The sequence below is a fragment of the Pongo abelii genome, chromosome 5 (assembly GCF_028885655.2).
Source record: "Pongo abelii isolate AG06213 chromosome 5, NHGRI_mPonAbe1-v2.0_pri, whole genome shotgun sequence".
Classification (NCBI taxonomy): domain Eukaryota; kingdom Metazoa; phylum Chordata; class Mammalia; order Primates; family Hominidae; genus Pongo; species Pongo abelii.
Genome location: NC_071990.2, coordinates 144,079,621 through 144,096,765, shown reverse-complemented (window position 1 = coordinate 144,096,765; position 17,145 = coordinate 144,079,621). Strand labels below are relative to the sequence as shown.

Below are 17,145 nucleotides of genomic sequence, written 5' to 3'. Positions count from 1 at the left end.
ACAAGTGAGGATAGGGTGGAGAAGTTGCAAGAGAGGTTTGTACCCAACATGGAAAGAGTTGTGGAGGCTTTAGATGATAGATTGAGAGTGAGGAAGAATGAAGCACCCTTCCTTGACATACCATGGTCCTTGCTTTTGTAGGTTTTGGGCTCAGAAGTCCTGCTTTTCTTCTGAGGAGTAAGGAGGAGAGAAAAAGGACAGGGACAGAGCATGGCCGGGTTTAGATGGGAGATGGTTAGCATGGTGATGTGGGAAGTTTCTATGAATAGAGCATACAATTGGAGGAGCTGTAGGGCAGAGATGAGACAGTGAACTGCGGTGAGCTAGCATGTCTTTGATGTTATGGGTTGAATAAACTGTTAGGTTGGCATAGAGAGATAGTTTTAGGCTTTCAAGGGTGAGGACTGCAGCTACCGCCAATGCGCCAATGCTCAGAGGCAGGCAGGCCATCCGAAAACTGTGGCTTCAAGCTGTTTAGAAAGGTAGGCAACAACCTGGAGGGTGGGTCCCTTAGACTGGGTTAGAACACCTAGTGCAATTCCACGCCATTTGTCAGTATAGAGGGAGAAAAGTTTGGTGAGGTCAGGGAGAGTGAGGACAGAAGCTGAGGTGAGAGCCTTCTGGAGTAGATGGAAAGGTTGGGTAATAGGCTGTGCACAGTTTGAAGGCTCATGGAGAGGGTCTTTAGCGGCTTGGTATGATGGTTTGGCAAGTAGAGTGAAGGAGGGAACCCAGAGCCTAAAATATCCCACTAGTCCTGGAAAAGAGATAATTTCTTGCTTAGTTTGTGGAGGCAGGAAGGACTGGAGGAGGGATATGTGGTTGGTTGTGAGCCCTTGGGTTCATGGGGTAAGAGCTAGGCCTAGATAGGTGACTGAAGGGGTGCATATTTGTGCTTTCTTAGGAGAGACCCAATACCCCCATTCTGCCAAAAAGTTTAAAAGAGAGAGATAGTATGGGCGTTGCAGTCTCTTGGAGAGGGGCTACACAGGAGCAGATCATTAACACATTGAGGGACAGCGGACGGTTTTAGGGATAAAGTACAGAGGTTGTGAGCAGGGATCTGTCCAAAAAGGTGGGGGCTGTCTCTGAAACCTTGAGGTAGTACACACCAGGTGAGCTGACGTGAAAGTTGGGTGTCGGGGTTTTCCTACATAAAGGCAAAGAGGTTTTGGGAATCAGGGTGTAAAGGAATTGTGAAAAAAAAGCATCCTTTAGGTTTAGAACAGAAAAAGGGGTGGTATTGAAGGGAATTCTGGAAAGTAAAGTATATGGGTTAGGAACTACTGGACATACTGGGAGTACAGCTTGGTTAATGAGCCTGAGGTCCTGGACCAAGCGGTAAGTTCCATCCGGCTTTTTAACAGTTAGAACTGGTGTGTTAAAAGGGGAGTTTGTTGGGCAGAGTAGGTGACTGGTGAGGAGGCAAGAAATGATAGGCTTTAGGCATATGAGAGTTGCTTGGGGGATGGGATACTGCTTCTGTGACAGGAACTAGGTGGGCTCTTTAAGGATAATGCGGATGGGGGTGTGGTGTTCTGCAACTGAGGGTGTGAAGTATCCTAAACAGTGGGGTTAACTACAGATGGGGAATAAGGAAAAGTTGCATGGTTTAGGGTGGAAGGTTGGAGGAGTAGAAGGAAGTTGGAAGTACTGGAGGGGACTGGGTAGATGCATTGGGTACTATGGGGAATGTGGAAGTGGAGAGTAGTGTGGAGTTTTGAAAGGATGTCTCTGCCTAGCAGCGGAGTTGGGCATGAAGGCAGGACTAAGAAAGAGTGAGTGAAGGAAAAGGTGTGCAGGGAGAAGAAAAGTTGAGGGTTGGCTTGGGGTTTGGAGACTTGTCCATCAAGTCCTACAAAAGAGACCTGGGAGGTCTAGGTGGGTCCTGAAAAATTAGGTAAAGCACAGTAGGTTGCCCCGGTATTAATTAAAAAAAAAAATACTGGCCTACCTACCACCATCAGGGATCCCCTTGGCTCGGATGAAGCGATGGTAGTTGCCAGTGCATCTGTTCCAGGGCACCATCAGTCTTCAGTGGCAAAGCCAATGAGATCTGATTAGGAGGTTTTGGCCAGCTTGGGAAGGGATGGGGGCAGTCCTTGCAGGGGCCACTCACAGTCTGACTTCCAGTGGGGTCCTCCTCAGAGGGGGCATGGCCTGGTGGGCTTACCTGGGTTTGGGCATTGTCTGGACCAGTGGCCTTCATTGCCACACTTGAAACAGGTGCCAGGTGGAGATGGATTGCTAGGAGGCTTCTGTGTGAAGCTGCAGCCCCGTGGGCCTGCAGGGCCCCTGATGGCAGAGGCAAGCATTTGAAACTCTGCCTGTTTTTGCCTTTTACTTTCCTCATTATGATTGTTAAAGACTTTGAAGGCTAAATTAAGAAGGTCTCGTTGTGAGGTTTGAGGATCGTCGTCAAGCTTCTGAAGCTTGCACTGAATATTGAGGGTGGATTGGGAGATGAACTGCAGGTTTAAGATACTGGTTCCTTCTGGGCTGGCTGGGTCTAGGTTGGTAACTTTCTCATGGCTTCGGTTAAATGAGAGAGAAAAAGGCTGGGTTTTTGTCAGGACCTTGGGTGATTTCTGAAAGTTTTTCATAGTTCACTGCTTTATGGGCACCATTTTTGAGTCCTGCAAGGAGACACATAATCATGTGGTCTTGATGGTGGCATCCAGGGGCCTCATCTTGATAAACCCAGTAAGGATACTGGTTAGGGACTGCCTCTGCACCAGCAGGCTGGGCAGGAGCTTGGTGATGAATTGTATCAGCATGCACCTGAGTTAGGGTCCAGATACCGTCCCCATCTTCTGGGGTGAGGGTGGAAGAGAGGATAATGTAAAAGTCATGCCAAGTTAGCTCATAAGACTGGGTAAGATACTGAAACTCCCTAATGTAAGAGATAGGGTCTTCTGGAAATGAACCAAGTCTTTTGCTAATTTGAGAGAGATCAGTGAGAGAGAAGGGAACATGAACTCTAACAATACTTTCAGTTCCTGCTACTTCCTGAAGGGGGCACTGTAGCACAGGCGCTGAAGTAAGGGTGGGGCATGGGCCAAAGATGGCGCCTGGGTGAGTACGGGTGGGAGAGAAGAAAGAACCTGGAAGTGGTTCCCGCTGAGGGTTTGAAGGGAGAAGGGGGTTTGAGTTAACAGGCAGTGGAGGATAGATAGAGGCATAAAATGGGGGGATGGGTTTACAAGCCTCAGGAGAGGGCGGTGGGGGAGGAGAATGGGTATAGGCAATACTAAAATTGTCCTGAGGAGGGGACGGTGTAGGAAAAGAAGTGGATACAACTGACTGGGAAGATGGCAGCTAAGAAGATCGCAGCTGAGAAAATAAAGAGGAGGCTTATGGAGGTGAAGAAGACAGTTGAGAGGGAGAGGTGGGGGCGGGGGGTGGTGGACAGCAGTCTGCTGGATCTAAGGAGGAAAAAGAGGTAGTGTTGGGAGGAGAAAGGTGATCAGGGTGGAGAGAATGGAGGACAAGGATTTGAACAGGGGAGCAAGAATTGCAGAGGTAGGGTTGTGATCTGAGTGCAAAAAGGCCTGGACATAAGGAATTTCTCCCCATTTCTCTACTCATCGGCAATAATTGCTTAAGTCAGTTAAAATTGTAAAGTTGAATATTCCATTTGTGGTGCATTTGGACCCACTGTGGCCAGACAGAATTGCAAAAAAGACAAGGCCCTTAGAGTGGATATTTTGCCTGAGGACTAAGGTTTGCAAGTTTCTTATGAAGCAGCCTAGAGGGCTGCTTTTTTGGAATGGAGGACCGGGAGTTTCCCATAACGGAGGGTAGGCTTGGGAGAACAGAGAAAAATGAGACCGTCCTGGACGGCCAGAGGGAGAGGGTAAAAGGAGCAATCGTCACTGCTGCCTTTTTTGTTCCCAGAACGGGATCAAATGGCCTAGAGGCGTCCCCCTAAGACCAGATGATCAGTGAGTGCCTGGCACACGCGGGAGCCTTCTTGGGCCAATGTTGAATTTTTGGACAGGAGAAACCAAGGGAGGCTGTGCAGATTCTCCCCTGTTAACTGGGCTCCCGGGAAATTTACAAGTAGGTGAGATCAGTGACCAATGTGCATGCATAGAGAGGCGACTGGAGGCTGAGGAGCTTCCTTTGTCTGGCTGCTGTGGCCTGCTCTCTGGGGTGGAGGGGTAGGTCCACAGGGAATGCAGACGTAAGCCCCTCCTGGATTTCAGCACCAGATTTCAGCAACCAGATTGTATCGGTTTGAACCCTGAGAGCATGCCAACAGACAACATGAGGTGATGTGGAGCAACATGCTGTTTTAATGAGCACCTGGGTACAGGTAGGCTGAGGCCTAAAATGGCGTCAGCATCAAATGAGGATGGGGCAGGGGTTTTATGGTCTCCTGGAAACAGGAAGTGTCCTAGTCTGACATGACTGCTCCATAGTACCCAGATGGCCTCTTTCTTGCTCTTCAGGGGTACGTGTCTTCCGGCCAAGGTAGGTGTCTTCCACCTGGCTCTCTTCCTGCTTCTGCTATCTTGCTGATGCACGCCGCTGGCTCAAGTTGCCTTGTGCCTTGGAACTGGACTTGAGAGGGGAGGAGTTACTCATCCCTTTAAGCTTTCAAGCCCCAGGGAGAATCTTTCAGAGAGCAGCCTGGCCAACATGGCAAAACCCCATTTCTACTAAAAACACAAAAATTAGCTGGGTGTGGTGGCACATGCCAGTAATCCCAGCTTCTCAGGAGGCTGAGGCCCGAGAATCACTTAAATTTGGGAGACAGAGGTTGCAGTGTCAAGATCGCATCACTACACTTCAGCCTTAATGACAGAAAAATGTCTCACAAAAAACCATAACAAAACAAAAAACAAAACAAAAAAAGTAGCTCTAGAAGTGATTACTTTATAGTCTAAATCCCAGGCAGATTTAGACACAAAGCTTAAGTTTCACTTTTTTTGTTTCCCTGAGCAGTGTGCTTATATAGCTAGCATAAGCTCTGGGGTTAGAGTCCAGAGATGTGTGGCCATGCTCTATGCTCAGTGAGCCCTGGCTCTAGCAAGAGGAAAACATGTTGCTGCCCTTCCCTATGCCCCAGACAATGTATGTTTTCAGATGCTGGAAGTGAGGCTTATAGAAAATAACCCCACTGGGATGTTGAAGGTGCCAGTCAATTTGAGGTTGTTACATCACTTCATAACCAGGATTGTGGTGAGAAAAAATGGTGTGTCCTAAGATGACCCACCCCAATTCTACCTTGTTTTAGGGAGGTCACTTATTTCTCCATGCTCACAGCCCCTGGGAACCACCATATATTACCCTTAAAATACAGGTGTGCCCTTTGCTCAATTTCTTATGTGGATTATAGGTGAGTCATTGTATTAGCCTGTCTTCACACTGCCATAAACTTGCTCTCTGAGACTGAGTAATTTATAAAGAAAGGAGGTTTAACTGACTCATAGTTCTGCATGGCTGGGGAGGCCTCAGGAAACTTACAATCATGGCGGAAGGCGACAGGGGAGCAGGCACCTCTTCACAAGATGACAGGAGACAGAGAAGAGCAAAGGGGAAGAGCCACACATTTATCAAACAACCAGATCGCATGATAATTCTATTACAAGAAGAGCATGGGGGAAACTGCTCCCATGATGCAATCACCTCCCCACCAGTTCCCTCCCTCGACACATGGGAGTTACAATTTGAGATGAGATTTGGGTGGGGATACAGAGCCAAGACATATTATTCAATCCCTGGCCTCTCCCAAATCTCATGTCCTTTTCACATTTCAATACCAATTATGCTTTCCCAACAGTCCCCCAAAGGTTTAAGTCATTCCAGCATTAACTTAGAAGTCCAAGTCCAAAGTCTCATCTGAGATGAGGCAAGTGCCTTCTGCCTATGAGGCTGTAAAATAAAAAACAAACTAGTTACTTCCAAGATACAATAGGAGTACAGGCATTGGGTAAATGTTCCTGTTCCAAGTGAGAGAAATTGACCACAACAAAGGGGCCACAGGCCTTACGCATGTCCAAAACCCAATGGGACATTTATTAAATCTTAAAGCTCCAAAATCTCTTTTTACTCCACGTCTCATATCTTGGGCAGACCGATGCAAGGGGTGGGCTCCCACAGCCTTAGGCAGCTCCACCCCTGTAGCAGAATTCTGCCTGGACATCCAGGCATTTCCATACATCCTCTGAAATCTAGGCAGAGACTCCCAAAGTTCAACTCTTGTCTTCTGCACATCCACAGGCCCAACACCATGTAGAACCCATCAAGGTTTGGGGCTTGCACTCTCTGAAGTAATAACTTGAGCTGTATGTTTTCCCCTGTTAGCAATGCTTCGAGCTGGAGAGGCTGGGATACAGGGCACCAAGTTCCGAGTTTGCATAGAGCAGCAGGGCCCTGGACCTAGCCCACATAACCATTTTTGCCTCCTTGGCCTCCAGGCCTATGATGGGAGAGGCTGTGATAAGAAGAGTGAAGCGGAAGAGCCTCACACTTATGAAACTATGAATTCCATCATGAGAATAGCATGAGGGAAACTGCCCCATGATCCAATCACCTACTGCCAAGTCCCTCCCTTGACACATGGGAATTACAATTAGAGGTGAGATTTGGGTGAAGACACAGAACCCAACCATATTGGTTATTGACCTATAACCCTTCCCAAACCTGTTGTTTAACCCTGAGGCAGAAACATGTGCTCCAAAGTCTTTGCATCTTAGTAATGTTGCAATTATCCAATAACATTTCACAAATGTTGGATCAATGATGGGAGAATGGTTGGGACAGTGCCTTATTGGGATACTGCTCTGGGGAATCCCCATTCTCACCCACACTAAGCAATTAGAGATGCCTGGTCAGAAGAGTGTGACAGAAACCTATGCCCATTGGGGGTTTGCTTCTCTTTAATAGGGAACAGTGCCAGCTGCATCTCTCAGGCCAAGCTTGAGGTGAGCAGAGACGTTAACTTGGGTGTGCATCCCTTTCCTCTTTCTCACAATGACTGCAATGTCTCTGGCCCTGGGCATTCACTGGACCTTTGGAGAAGTGGCAAGGGGAAGGATGAGAATGGTCAGAGGAAGAAAGTGGAAACTTAGCTACTTAGCTACAAACAGAAGGATTACAGCCTTCCCCTAACAGCTGGATGGCACAGTGATTGTCCATCTGACATCCATGGGCAGAAATGGAAAGACATAGCTACTGATAATGTTATAGGCTTCTAAGAATATTTCTGGACACTGGCCGTCTCCTCTGAATCTTGGACAATTTATTCTCTCTGTATAGAAACACTGAATTAAATTTCTGGAATACTTTTTTATTAGAATACTGGTCATATTGTATCATCAAGAATTTTGGGTTAAAAAATTAAGCAATGGTTTTGACAAGAATTCCCAAAGCATTATGGCTGTGGATTCCCAAGATGCAACCTGTGGTTACATTATGGCTGGATTCAGACAGAAATCTGGATCTTTAATTTTTTAATGAGACCAGGAAGTATAGATGGGTTGACCCTCCTGTGGCTTCCATGGCAATTTATATTTTTCAACCACTTATCATACTGCATGACTGCTGAATTTTTCACCTCACAGCATGAATTAAAAATTAAAACATTTGCACCAATCATTAGGATAATTAGATAGTGTTGCCCACAGTTAGAGGCAATTGGTTTGGAGCTCCAGCCATCCAGACCCAAATGGTTTCCCTGGGGCTGAGCTTACTGAGTTGAACTTTTTCTGGTCTTTAAGAACCTCTACATTGCCTTCAAAGAAATGAAGACACTAGCCATTTGTGTCTTTTTGTAGACTCAGTGTCCCTCTTTTATATCTATGGTGGGAAACGTGGACAGGTGAATGATGCTCTACAAAGAGGTTAAAAGTGTCATTGAGAAAAGACTTGAATTGACCCGATGACACATGGATCCCCATCTAGGCAAGGTTCACTTACACTATGACTCTCCTCCTTCCCATCTGATTCACCTTTTTCCTAGTTGCTGTGTGCATGCTACCTTGGGAAGACAACCATCACTGCAGTTGCTCTAGCATCATGGAGTCTCCCTGTATCTTGATGTTTCAAGAGACAATGAAACCATATAATGCCTTCTCTTTCCTACATTGCACCTGAAAGGCCTAATTGTGACTCTGAGATATTCTACTTTAATTGGAGAGCATGATAAACATAAATGTTCATAAAGTGCAATTAATTCCAACCACCTGATGATATTTAACTTGAGTATGAAGACCCCAGAATTTGATTTTATATTAGTCAGGATAGGCCATAATATCAAATTTCATTTGTCATTAAGCGACATGTCCATCATAGTTTGGCAAGATGATTCTCCTCATCACAGGCCCTCAGGAATTCAGGATGGTGGAGGCCCCACCTCCACACATGCTTCCACAATGCAGGGGTAGGGAAAAGAGAGTGTGCTAAATCGCATGCTGGTCCTTAAAGCTTCTGAACACATATAACACAAATTTCTTCCCACTTACATTTTATTGGATAAAAAAAGTCATTTGGTGATGACTATGTTCTTTAGATGGTGAGGAGACACTGAATTTTTGCGAATAGTAATATAGTATACCACTAGCTGCCGGGCCTCGTTAAAAGAAAGAAGGCATTCATGATTTCATTCAACAGACATTTTTGAACACCTGTTATCTATCGGAACTGTGTGAAGTTCTTACAATATATCAAAAAACAAAACATACAAAGATCCCTGCTCTCATGGAGTTTCTATTTTAGGGACAGAAGAAAGACAATACACAATGAACATAATGTGCAAGTGAATTATGTGGTTCTTGTCTCCTTATAGCCTATTGGTTCTGCTTCTCTGAGAACCCTAATTTAGGGTTCGTTTTTGTGGGAGATAAGTGCTATCAAAAAAACAAATTGTAGAACAAAGGTGGGGGTTGGGGAGTGGTGACCTCTGATCTGAAGTGTCTGAGGAAGAAGAGTGACAATTTTAAATGGAATTGTCAATGAAAGATTCACTGAAAAATTCATGTTTGAGGAAAGGCTTGAAGTAGGTCAGGGAGTTATCCAATTGTATATCTGATCATGTGGAACCTCTTAGGTTTCTACTTTGAATGAGTTAGAAATCATTGATGGGTTTTAAACAGAGGAGTGATGTGACTAACATGACTTCTGCTTTCAAAAAGAATTGCTCTGTTGAGCATGAACTGTAGGGTGCAGGAGGAAAATGAGGAGACTCATTGGAAAGCAATTTCAGGAATCCAAGTGAGATAGGATGGTGGCTCAGACCAGGGTGATAGCACAAGAGGTAGTGGGAAATAGAGTCTGGATATTTTCTGAAGGCAGAGCCAACAGGTTTTGAGGTGATTGAATATGGGATGTGGAAATTTTTGTCCTAAGAAAGTGGATGGCTAGAGATGGAGCAGACTTCAGATAGAGTAGGTGCTATCGTTTGAATGTCCCTTCCAAAATTCATGTTGAAATTTAATTGCTATTGTAATGGTATGAAGAGGTGAGATATTTAAGAGGTGGATTTAATACCTTGATAAAAAGGCTTTCAGGAATGGGTCATCTTTTGCCCTTTTGCCTCCTGAAATGGGATGGTGCAGCAAGAAAGCCCTCACCAGATGCCAACCCCTCAGTCTTGGACTTCCCAGCCTGCAGAACTGTAAGCCAATATGTTTCTGTTCATTGTAAATAACCCATCTCAGGTATTCTGTAATAGCAGGAAAAGATAGTTCAGTTTTGTAAATGCTAATTTTAAGATGTCTACCAAACATCAATGTAGAGATACTGGTTAGGGAGAATATATATATCTGGGATTCAGCAGAGAAACTGGAGTTAGATACATGCATTTAGGAGTTGTCAAAGTGTAGATAGTATTTAAAGCCATGGAATTGGATCAGATTGATATGAGTGTAGATAATTAGGAGAATAATATCCAGGACTGAATCCTGGAGCAGGTCAAAATTAAAGGAAGTCATTTAGTTTTATAGGGCTGGTGTGGATCCAGTGTAGTGTTTATTTGGTTCTTGTGTTTTGTTTTGTTTTTTACCTTTAGGTTAACCTAAACTTGTATTGCGTGGGAAAATAAATTGTCAACTGAATGGATTTGGTGCATGAAAAACCATTGCCGCCTGCCATCACTTGAAAATTAGACTTATTAGTCAGGCTTCTCAGAGAAACAGAACCAATAAGATATATGGAGAGATATATATTTATTTGTTTATTATGGGAACTGGCTCATGCAATTATAGAGGCCAAGAAGCCCCGTGATCTTCCATTTGCAAACTAAAGAACCAGGAAATCCGGTGATGTAATTCATTTTGAGTCTAAAAGCCTGCGAATCAGGGGAGTCAATGGTATAAGTCCTGATCAGAGTCTGAAGGGGTGGGGTCAGATGGTGTAATACCCAGGCTAAATCCAAAGGCCTGAGAACCAGATACTGGTGTCTCAGAAGAAGATGAGTAAAACATGAATCATGAAACACAAATCATTTCCCACCAAAATGAATCAATGACCTTTCCAGGGTAGAAAATCTTCAATGTAGCCAGCTTTCCACCATGTGGCTGGTTGGCCTCAAGGGTTAATACCATACCTGAGTGAGGATGAGTGTCCTCGCTGGCCTCTGTTGCTAGAAAGAATATTTGTCAGCACCAGTACCTGTGTGACTGTTGAGTAGTGGGAGTGAATATTGCTAAATCCATGCACAGCCTCCACTCCTACTACCAGGGTTATGCCATTCATGAACTGTTGTTTGAACACTGGCATCTAATGACAGAGGCTGGTCAATGTCAACTGGCCAAATTATTCTTCTGTGTCTATTGGTGATTTAGTGGGGATATTCTTTTGAAGTGCATATTCTCTAGTGGTCATTAAGGTGTAATGCAAGTATCTCCCTGCTCGAGGAGAGAGAGGGTGCAAACTAGCCCATCCTCCATTTTTTTTTTTTTTTTTTTGTTCTATCTGGGCCATGAACAGATTGAATGATATCCTTCCACATTGGTGAAGGTGGATTTTCTTTACACAGCATACTGATTCAAATGCTAATCTCTCCTTGAAACAGCCCTCACAGATACATTTAAAAATAGTGTCTTACCAGCTATCTTGGCATCTTTAATCCCAGTCAAATTGACACATAAAATTATCCATCACAAGCTCCAAGGCGATTCAAGATTTTTGAAATGAGATCTGTGACTAGGTTCTGAGGATAAAAACGTAAACAAAAGAGTTCTTATCTTAGTCCATCATATAAAAAATATATATATTTGTGATAAGTGAACAGAGAGGGAACTTTCTCCACCTTCTCTGCTGCAAATTTGTCAGTGAGATCACTATCTTCTCATAGATCAATTGAAAAACCTGAGTTTTATTCTTTATTGTTACCTCTTAACTCAATATTTCTTGTGGCCAAGCTCCATTGAGTCTATCTTAAAAAATATTGAATCTACCTTATTCTTCCATTTTTGATACGGCAGTCAGTGTCATCTTTTTTAAAAAAGGCAAAAAAAAAAAAAAACAAAGAAAGAATGGATGAAGGGAATGAGGGAGAGAAGGAGGCAGAGAGGAAGGGAGGGAAGAAGAAGTGCTTGAAACCCTTCAGTAACTTCCTATTAGCCTTGGGATGGTCTCTATACCTTTTGTTATCTGTTCTTGATGACTCTCCAAACATGTGTTACAGTTCTGCAACTATTTCTTCCCTGGCTTTCATCCACCATGGCTAATAGTTTTATCTAATCCTTATCCTAAATACTTTCCAGGTCTCAGTTTAAATGTCAAGTCTGTGACCTCATTTTTATACTCCCATCAGACTGGAACAAGTGTCCCTGATATTTGCTTCCATGAGCCCATTTACTTCTCGTGTCATTACAAATATGATACGTTATTATATTTGGACTCAGACACATTGTGTTGCTCATCCAGATATATTCAGAGCCTAGCATTCTGTGAAGTATTCAACCAAAAGTTATTAAAAATGTGAAGTAATAAATGATAAAAAGGACATTAAAGTTTTATTTCTATTGTATAGAGTTTTTGTTTTATAATGGGGATTAAAGCCTTATATAAAGGAGATATAAAGTGTTTGCTTTATAATGGGATGAAGCTATGATTTGTACTGGAAAAGACTAAAAACATCAGGGCAAGCACTGTGGAGAAAATGCCAAGTTTTAAGTCTTTGCTATTGTGAATACTGCCGCAATAAACATACGTGTGCATGTGTCTTTATAGCAGCATGATTTATAGTCCTTTGGGTATATACCCAGTAATGGGATGGCTGGGTCGAATGGAATTTCTAGTTCTAGATCCCTGAGGAATCGCCACACTGATTTCCACAATGGTTGAACTAGTTTACAATCCCACCAACAGTGTAAAAGTGTTCCTATTTCTCCACATCCTCTCCAGCACCTGTTGTTTCCTGACTTTTTAATGATTGCCATTCTAACTGGTGTGAGATGGTATCTCATTGTGGTTTTGATTTGCATTTCTCTGATGGCCAGTGATGGTGAGCATTTTTTCATGTGTTTTTTGGCTGCATAAATGTCTTCTTTAGGGACATGGATGAAATTGGAAATCATCATTCTCAGTAAACTATCGCAAGAACAAAAAACCAAACACCGCATATTCTCACTCATAGGTGGGAATTGAACAATGAGAACACATGGACACAGGAAAGGGAACATCACACTTTGGGGACTGTTGCGGGGTGGGAGGCGGGGGGAGGGATAGCATTGGGAGATATACCTAATGCTAGATGACGAGTTAGTGGGTGCAGCGCACCAGCATGGCACATGTATACATATGTAACTAAACTGCACATTGCGCACATGTACCATAAAACCTAAAGTATAATAATAATAATAATAAAAAAGAAAAAAAAAAGAAAATGCCAAGTTTTTCAAAATGTTTGGATCTGGGAAGGATATGGTAATTCCCTGTATCCTATTTCCTTTAAAATGTGAGCTGAAGGGGGATGGTTTCGACGTGCCTAGCATGAGTGAAAGTTTTGCACACACCCAGGGCACCTCCCTTTCTTCCCCTCCTCTGCTTTAGTATTTTACAAAAAAAACACATCATTATTTTATTATTTATCTTGGAGATGCCACAGATAAGCATTATTTTTTTCTTGAATTTATATACATTTATTTAGAATTACTTGCCTTATTCTGAAAGCTGTTTCTTATCTTCCAGTTTTCAATTTGCTAGAAATTTTAGAAAAGATGATCCATAAATGTATCAAATAATTCCTGTTTGAAGTAACTTAAATATCAGCATTACTGTCCTACCCAAAATTTCAGATTTGAAACAAAATATTTTGCCTTTAGAGGCTTCAGAGGCATTAGTAGAAACTAAATGAGAATATGCGATTCTTACCTGCCACAGCTTTCTGATTGTTCAAGTGTTCTTGTAAAATGACTGACCAATATTTCAACTTTTCTCTCTTCTTACTTCCTCACTGCCTCGCTTCATCTCTTAGTCCCAGTATCGTCACCAGATGAGAATATGTATGGACTCACGAACAAGAAAATTGCTTAACCATTTGATCAAGAAAGATTGGAAAATCAGGATGAAGCAGGTCTGGGTGAAAGAGCTGTGAATGGATTAATGAGAACAGAAAGGAGGTGTGGAGATCCTTTTATTACATGTTAATGATCACTAGGGAACATCCATTGCAAAAGAACATCCCACTAAATCACCAGTAGACACAAGAGAATATGTGGCCAGTTGACTTTGGCCAGCCTCTGTCATTAGATGTCAATGTTCAAACAATGGTGCATGAATGGCATAGCCCTGGTAGCAGGAGGGGGGCTATGCATGGATCCAGCAATATGCACTCCCACTCCACAACATTGACCCAGCCACCAAGGCTGACAAAATATTCAACCTTCCAGTAACAGAAACCAAGGATGACCCTCATCCCTGCCCAGGTATTGTATTAGCCCTTGAGACCAACCAGCCATGTGGTGGAAAGTTGAATATCTTCTACCCTGGAAAGGTCATTGATTCATTTTGGTATGAATTAATTCATGTTTCTGGGTTGGATTTGCTGTTCTTGCCTGCAGGGCCTCAGCTGGCACCAGCATCTAAAAGCTTAGAGATTTAGTGATCCACCATCTTGGCATCTCACATAACATCCCATCAAACCAAGTGACCCACTTTACAAAAAGGAGGTGCGCGAGTGGACAAGCTCCAGCTTGTCCCAAGTGGAACAAGCTCTACTAGTCCCATCACATCATGCACCATCCAGAAGCTGCCACACTAACAGAGTGATGGAAAGGCTTGTTGAAGGCATAGTGGAGGGGCCACACTATTGCAAGGTAATGTCATCGGAGGTTTATTTAGCATGTGTACTACACCCAGAAGAATGGTGCCCCATCTTTGCAAGGTAATGTCATCATCAGATTCTCCTGGATGTAATATACATGCTAAATAAACAATCATCATATGATGCTGTGTCCCCAAGAGGTAAAATATGTGGGAGCTAAGGAGTGGAAGCAGCAATAGCCTCACTTACCATCAATACAATTGACTCCTTAGGTAACTTGTGCCTAGGCTCTGTGGGTTTAGAGGTCCTGGTGCCCAAAGGAGATGTGCTTCCATCAGGGAATACAACAAGCATTCAATTGAACATGAGGTTAAGGCTGCCACTTGGAAGCATCAGGCTCCTCATGCCAAGAGATCACCAAGCAAGAAGAGCAATCACCGTACCATGAGCATTAATCAATCTCATTCTTCAGAAGGAGCTGGGACTGCTGACACAAGGCCACAGAGAGACCCCCAGCTAACTTGCCTGGGTGCCCCTCAGAATTCCCTTGCCCATTTTTTAATAATAGATGGATAAATGCAACAGCCTCCACCTAACAAACGCATAGTGATGGGACTTCTCAGGAGTGAGAAGCTAGGTCATTCCACCAGCCAAGTAGACCAGCAGAGGTACCAAAAGGAGACAGGAAATCTAGACTGTAAAGTAAAACAGGAAGATTTCCCCAGGAAAAGAAGCCAACTGTGATCCTAGAGGAGCTTCTCCTTAACATGCAGAAAGAAGTGGATCCATGAAGCACAAGAGCTGAGCTGTCATGGAAACTGCACATCTCAAATTTCCCATCAGGACTGAAGGACCTAGTTCCCATAAGCTGAAGACAGTCACCACACCCAACTTCATGCTGTCTTCCAGGGGCAGCCTGCATCCAACAACTTGTCAGCACAGGACTATAAAGGCCTTACACTTTGCCTCTGTGAAGCATCCCACAGAGAGGTGCATCCACCTCTGAAGGTGCATCCCAGCTTCAGGCTCCCAGTCACTTTGGGCTTACCCAGCCTCTTCCTCTGCCCTACTTTTCTCCCTCCCCTTCCTTCCTGCAGGTTTGGATCCTGAGAGCACTCCCTAATAAACCTCATGCCCACAAATCTCCATCTTGGAGTCTGCTTCTTCGGAACCAAATCTGGGACAGATCAATTTACAAAGACAGAAGGGTTTAGGAAGGCAAAAGTGTTTCTGTTACCATGTCTAGGCCTGAAGGGACAAAGAGAGGAACTTGGAGCAAGAGCCATATGGAAAAACAACCTGAAAGATTGTGGGGATTCTGGTAGAAGCACAAGGCCAAGCCCTGGCAATCCCCACCTCACATCCCTCCCGCCCTTTCATCTCCCGTTAGTGCCTCCCATTGTAGAACCAAACTGGAAGCGGTGGTCAGTGGATTCCTTTGTTTCTTATAGGTCAGCCTCCTGGGGCAGAGAGCATGTTAGAGTGTGGATTTGGAGGTGCAAATGAAAGTTACCCTGTAGCCCACTTGACTATGTATATTTCTTTTTCTCTTACAGAAAATAAATTAAATTATGTATCTTCTTTAGAGATAGGGTGTGACTTCTATTTTGAGTTATCTGTGTCATTTAATTAATATACAAATAAAATGACATGACAGAATATACTTACTTAAATACGAAGGACAAATAATTAGATCTTAGATAGTAAAGCCAACCCTTTAGATAAGACTTTAGGCAAATGGATTTATAAGTAAAATCAATAGGAAAACTTGCTACCTAAGCATGAAAAATGATGTTCCTGATGAATTCCTGGAAGGAAGCTGGTGTCAGCCCCCAACTCCTTTTTAGGCCTCTACCAGCCTATATTCCAAATGGCTCTGCCACGGCTCTTCTTTTCTTAAGACTTGATCTTTCTCCAGGTATGGATGAATCCACATGTAAGACATTTAAACTGCCCAGGTGCCAAATTTAGTAGGGCTTAGGATTACACAACATTCCCAAACCTGGGATCTGAAGGACCAAGTGCTGACCAACAGGATCCCAAATTCATCCCAGGGTCTCCTTGATCGATAACCAGAATGTGAATTCAACTGCTGGATGACCCCATGCAAAGCTCTCCCTGGCACTGAGTAATCCAGTTCCCTTTTCATTAAAAGCCATCTGTTTTTCCAGGAGGGGGAATCCTTCTGCACAGCCCATTCCTATGACTAAGCTCTGTGTTCACAAGGAAGATCTCCTCTCAGTCCTGCTATGCTCCCACTGCTGAGCTTGGAACCCCGCTACTAAGTATAGCCTGTGTCACAATTGTTCTTGTTGAGATCTACTATTGCCTGAACACAACCTGTTCCTGATCCCCTCTAGTGAGTATGTCCCTGGCCATTTTTCAGCACTTCTATCCTCTTTTCTTGCTCTGAGTTTTCATGGACAGGGTATCTAGGAAAGGGAAAAGGAAGAGGGGATAAATCAAATGACTACAGACCTTCAAAGAGTGCTCCAAAGCCAGTGTAAAGCACTGGGGAACAGTGAGGAATAGGGCAAAATATTTCTTATAATGTTCTGAGTCTCATGAGTTGAAGGCTTTAGTGCTTAATGTCCAAATGATGCAAATGAAAACACACTTTCATTCTTCTTTTCCTTTTTAAAAAACAAGGAAGAAGACAGTCAAAGCCTCAGTCTATACTATATTTACACTTGACTCAAATGCATTAATAACATTGTAGACTAAGGAGGTATCTAGGGGAAAAATAGTTTTGTTATTTAACTGTAGTGCAAATTTTACCTAGTAAAAGGTTTTTGATATTTATCGTCAGAGAAGATCTAGTTTTCCACCTGAGTGGTGCTATATGCCATTACAAGTGAAAGATGAAGATGTGAGGACAATATTTAATTCATTCTTCTCATTTCCACGTCTTTGGGACTTTTGTGCTA

At 43.4% G+C, this 17,145-nt stretch overlaps 1 long non-coding RNA gene and 1 pseudogene across 1 annotated transcript in view; one reads left to right on the top strand and one right to left on the bottom strand.

Annotated features, from left to right (window-relative positions):
- The window catches only part of LOC134761563 (uncharacterized), a 106,796-nt gene extending 90,997 nt beyond the window's left edge, over positions 1 to 15,799 (top strand). Inside the window, exon 3 of the long non-coding RNA XR_010140363.1 lies at positions 13,430 to 15,799. This is a non-coding gene — a long non-coding RNA (uncharacterized LOC134761563). The remainder of the gene's footprint in view (positions 1 to 13,429) is intronic.
- LOC129059834 (transcription factor NF-E4-like) lies at positions 1,964 to 10,725 on the bottom strand (annotated as a pseudogene).
- Positions 15,800 to 17,145: the final 1,346 nt, after the last annotated feature.